Source organism: Pelophylax lessonae (assembly GCF_965119305.1).
Source record: "Pelophylax lessonae genome assembly, chromosome: 11".
Taxonomy (NCBI): domain Eukaryota; kingdom Metazoa; phylum Chordata; class Amphibia; order Anura; family Ranidae; genus Pelophylax; species Pelophylax lessonae.
The window spans coordinates 232,876,220-232,882,219 of NC_138778.1; positions in this window are offsets into that span (position 1 = coordinate 232,876,220).

Consider the following 6,000-nt stretch of genomic DNA (forward strand, 5'->3'; position numbering starts at 1 on the left):
TGGGACACTGTGCTCTTTCTTACCCTTAATAATATTGCTGATGTGCTCCCCAACTCTAATAGTCAAAGTACGTTTGGTTCGTCCTATGTAAATGATTTTGCAGGGACACATTAAAGCGTACACCACATGCGTGGTGTCACATGTAATGAAATGCTTAATGTCAAAGTCCTTATTGATTGCTGCAACATGAAAGGACTCACGTCTTCTCTGATTTTGAGGGGTGAACGAGCATGACTTGCATCTTCCACATTTATGAAACCCCCTTCTGCCCGGAAAAAAGGATGTATCCGGGGGGTTAAGGATCTTCTTCACCACCCTGTCCCCAAAACTCGGGGCCCTCCGGTAAATAAAGGATGGAACCTCAGGCAGCACAGGCCCCAATACGGGGTCCATCTGCAAGATGTTCCAATGGGTTTTGAAGATGGCTTCTATTTTTTTGTGGTCATCACAATAATCGGACAAGAAGCTCCATTGTTTAACATCAGATCCATTCGTGGGTCTAATCACGTTCTGCAAACATGCAGTCCGAGGGATATCCAGAATATTTCCAATCTCTTCCTCAAGAGATTGTTCATCATATCCCTTTTGGATAAATCTCTCCTTCAGAACGTTAGCTTGGGCAATATAGTCTTCTTCAAAAGTACAATTCCGTAGTACTCGCATGAACTGGCCACGAGGTATATTGCGCAGCCAGTTCGGGTGGTGTCCACTTTGAATCGACAGGAGGATGCTAGCTGATTGAATATACAGCCGAATTACCATTATTGGCTAGAGCACGATAGTAACCACCAATGGGTAGTGGCAAGATTTACAGCGTGGTTTTAAGTATGTATATACACTCTGTATTCTATGTATGCAACATCGGTCTATGGATCGTTGAGCACTTGGTGTTTTTCTGCTTCCTGTATAGGGCATAGGTAACTTCCGGGGTGTTATACTTCCGGGTTGCATGACGCCCAATTACAATGATTGGTGGTGAGGTAGATGGAAACTGGGCCGCTTTAGTCCGCTATTGGCCAACATACTATAGGCAACCACCAGTTGCTGATGGTGCGTATTTCGGCCCCGCCCTACTTCCGGGTCATAGTGCGTGTTACCAGAGAGATTTTGCAGAATTTGACTGCTATTTGTTAATACACCGGAGCAACTACCAATGACCGATGCTGTTTCATCCTGGCCCCGCCCAGCGGGGTGATGAGTAAGGGTATTTAAGGTTACCGCCAAACCGCCGTGGTCACGCTCCCGGGGAAGAAGTGGAAATCACGAAACGCGTCGGGGCGTGACCAGGCGGTGTAACCAGGTGTTTGTAAGAGGAGTTTGGAGTACCCAGAAGGCGTGGCATCCGCGGCGTGGAGCTTGGACATCATCTCCAGAAGGGCATCCCTCTCCTATTGGTGACTGTGATATGCGTTTGATGACATACAAGAAATGTGAGTGTGCTACCTTGTGTTTTATTCAATAAAGCCTTTAAACGGTATCACGCTATTGGGATTATGTTTTCTTCCTCTCCATATGCTGCTGAGCTTCTTTTGACTGTGCTGGTGTGATTCCCGGTGTGGATACTCTGGACCAGTGACCATCATTATAAGCTTGAATGCTCAAACACGAAAGTGGGTGGGGCCACAGCATCTGGTGAGTGGGTAATTCTCCTCCCCCCCTTGGAGCACGGTGGTGGTGGTGATCCCTTTGAGAAACAAGCTTCTGTATATTGTCATCCCAGGATATAGAGTGAAGGAATATGGACTGTTTCTGTTATTTCTGATTTTTTCCTGCTGCCTATGTGACATTCATTGCATTTTTTGGACTTTGTGCAGTTGGCACATTATTTTTGGCACCGTCTTTTTGATAAGTTTGCGCTACTATATATACATAGAGATACTGTGGAGTGTCTATCTATTATATATCTTTTTTCCTATTTTCTTAGTTAAGTAGCTGCATAGCCGTTATATATACATATATTGGTGAGTGGTCCTCATTCTGAGCGCTTGGGATAGCTTTTATCGTTATTTGGTCTTCGGTGGGCATTTAAGCTGTCATATCTTATATCTCTCTGATGGGTTTGTTTTGTTTTTTCAGCCTAATGATGGCTTGCTTCACTGATAGTGACAGCTCTTTGGATCTCGTATTGAGAGTTGACAGCAACAGATTCCAAATGCAAATAACACACTTGAAATGAACTCTGGACCTTTTATCTGCTCCTTGTAAATGGGATAATGAGGGAATAACACACACCTGGCCATGGAACAGCTGAGCAGCCAATTGTCCCATTACTTTTGGTCCCTTAAAAAGTGGGAGGCACATATACAAACAGTTGTCATTCCTACACCTTTCACCTGATTTGGATGTAAATACCCTCAAATTAAAGCTGAAAGTCTGCAGTTAAAGCACATCTTGTTTGTTTCATTTCAAATCCATTGTGGGGGTGTATAGAGCCAAAAAGATTAGAATTGTGTCCATGTCCCAATATTTATGGACCTGACTTTATTTGTCCTGCACAATTTGTTGGAAGGACATCAATGAAAGGTATTGATGAACATAATTGAAGCCATAGCTATTATTTTTGTAAACACAATTGGCTTGTCCGGGGCTCTGATGTCTTTGTGCGTTTCTTGCGCGTCCCTTCGGCGGCGTGCAATGAAGTCATCATCTTTTTTAATGAAGTCTTCATCTGAGAACGGTTCCTGGAGAAAGGCCGTACGTCTCCTTCATTGTGCCTCCGAGATGCAGAACACAAATCCCTCCGGCTGACATTTAAACACTGCGGGGTGACGCTCTCTTCTTATCAATTAAGAGACAATATTGCCGTCTCCGCTTTCCGCAGGGAAGGCGAAAGGCCCAATTCGCTTTTCTTTAAAAAGAGTCCCCCCGAGGAGTAAAGATCTAAACAATCTCTCAGGCGCAGATCCCCCCCACCCCCCACCTCATCGTACCGCTCAGATCTGAATAGCTATTGTGAGTGACACGGAAAATGCCTTGTCACCAATCACTGTCATTGTACCAGTAATGGAACTTGATTTCCCAGTCCTGCCAACCCCGGCTGCCTGCTGGAAATGGATGATATTTCGCTGGCAGGATTTAATTTTGATGTTTTTATGAAATGATATGGAAGCTCGGATCTCTTCATCTGATGACCGGGAGAACTCACATCTAGGTGGGACGGTCCTTTAACCTCTTCGTGATTGCGAAGATACAAGAAGAAGGGGGTGCAAAGGCCTAGTGTGGGGTCTCCAAACAGATGGAAGGTGCACCGGTGTCCTCCACCCGCACCAAAATGCTATATCCTCATGGAGGGGGGGGGGGGCTAAACTTCCAGTGTACACAGGGCTTTACATCTGTAAACCCCCCCAATGCATTTCTTTCCCCATCAGAGACCCCCCCACATATTTGTATACCCATGAGAGACCCCCTGCATGCTTCTGTCCCCATCAGAGATACCCCACATATTTGTGTCTCCATCTGAGACCCCCGCATATTTGTGTCACCATCTGAGACCCCCAGATAGTTGTGTCCTCATCATAGACCCCCTGTATATTTGTGTCACCATCTGAGACCCCCCTGTATATTTGTGTCCCCATCAGAGACCCCGCACATTTGTATCCCCATCAGAGACCCCCTGCATGCTTCTGCCCTCACCAGAGACCCCCCCAAATATTTGTATCCCCATCAGGGACCCCCGCATATTTGTATCCCCATCAGAGACCCCCTGCATGCTTCTGTCCCCATCAGAGACCCCCCCACATATTTGTGTCCCCATCAGAGACCCCCACATATGTGTGTCACCATCTGAGACCCCCGGATATTTGTATCCCCATCAGGGACCCCCGCATATTTGTATCCCCATCAGAGACCCCCTGCATGCATCAGTCCCCATCAGAGACCCCCTGCATGCTTCTGTCCCCATCAGAGACCCCCCCACATATTTGTGTCCCCATCAGAGACCCCCACATATGTGTGTCACCATCTGAGACCCCCGGATATTTGTGTCCCCATCAGAGACCCCCACATATGTGTGTCACCATCTGAGACCCCTGGATATTTGTCCCCATCAGAGACCCCCTGCATATTTGTGTCACCTTAAGAGACCCCCACATATTTGTGTCCTCATCAGAGACCCCCTGCATATTTGTATCCCCATCAGAGACCCCCTGCATGCTTCTGTCCCCATCAGAAACCCCCCCATATTTGAATCCCCTTCAGAGACCCCAGCATATTTGTGTCCCCATCAGAGTCCCCCGCATATTTGTGTCCCCATCAGAGACCCCCCCATATGTTTGTATCCCCATCAGAGACGATCTGCATGCCTCTGTCCCCATCAGAGACCCCCGCATATTTGTGTCACCATCTGAGACCCCCACATATTTGTGTCCCCATCAGAGACCCTCACACATTTGTATCCCCATCAGAGAACTTCTGCATTCTTCTGTCCCCATAAAAAAAAACCCGGATATTTGTATCCCCATCATAGACCCCCACAAATATGTGTCCCCATCAGAGACCCTCACACATTTGTGTCCCCATCAGAGACCCCCCCACATTTTTGTATCCCCATCAGAGACCCCCCACATATTTTTATCCCCACCAGAGACCCCTTGTATGCTTCTTTCCCCATCAGAGATACCCCACATATTTGTGTCCCCATCTGAGACCCCAGCATATTTGTGTCACCATCTGAGACCCCAGCATATTTGTGTCACCATCTGAGATCCCAGCATATTTGTGTCACCATATGAGACCCCCCACATATTTGTATCCCCATCAGAGACCCCAGCATATTTGTGTCACCATCTGAGACCCCCCATATATTTGTGTCCCCATCAGAGACCCCCGCATATTTATGTCCCCATCAGAGACCCCCCCCCATATGTTTGTATCACCATCAGAGACCCCCACATATTTGTGTCCCCATCAGAGACCCCCGCATATTTATGTCCCCATCAGAGACCCCCCCACATATTTGTATCACCATCAGAGACTCCCTGCATGCTTCTGTCCCCATCAGAGACCCCCACATATTTGTATCCCCATCAGAGACCCCCTGCATGCTTCTGTCCCCATCAGAGACCCCCGCATATTTGAATCCCCATCAGAGACCCCCCACATATTTGAATCCCCATCAGAGACCCCCCACATATTTGGATCCCAATCAGAGACCATCTGCATGCCTCTGTCCCCATCAGAGGCCCCCGCATATTTGTTTCACTATCAGAGACCTCAGCATATTTGTATCCCCATCAGAGACCCTCACATATTTGTATCCTCATCAGAGACCCCTTGCATGCTTCTGTCCCCATCAGAGACCCCCTGCATGCTTCTGTCCCCATCAGAGATAACCCACATATTTGTGCCCCCATTAGAGACCACCCAGATATTTTAATCCTTTTCAGAGACCCCCACATATTTGTATCCTCATCAGAGACCCCCTGCATGCTTCTGTCCCCATCAGAGACCCCCACATATTTGTATCCTCATCAGAGACCCCCTGCATGCTTCTGTCCCCATCAGAGACCCCCACATATTTGTGTCCCCATCAGACACACCTGCATATTTGTGTCCCCATCAGAGACCCCCTGGATATTTGTGTCCCCATCAGAGACCCCTGCATATGTTTCCTCATCAGAGACCCCCGCAATATTTGTATCCCCATCAGAGACCCCCCACATATTTGTATCCCCATCAGAGGCCCCCACATATTTGTATCCCCATTAGAGACCCCATGCATGCTTCTGTCCCCATCAGAGACCCCCCCCCGCATATTTGAATCCCCATTAGAGACCCCCCATGCTTGTATCCCCATTAGAGACCCTTGCATATTTGTATCCCCATCAGAGGCCCCACATATTTGTATCCCCATCAGAGGCCCCCACATATTTGTATCCCCATTAGAGACCCCCTGCATGCTTTTGTCCCCATCAGAGACCCCCCCCCCCGCATATTTGTATCCCCATTAGAGACCCCCCACATGCTTGTATCCCCATCAGAGACCCCTGCATATTTGTATCC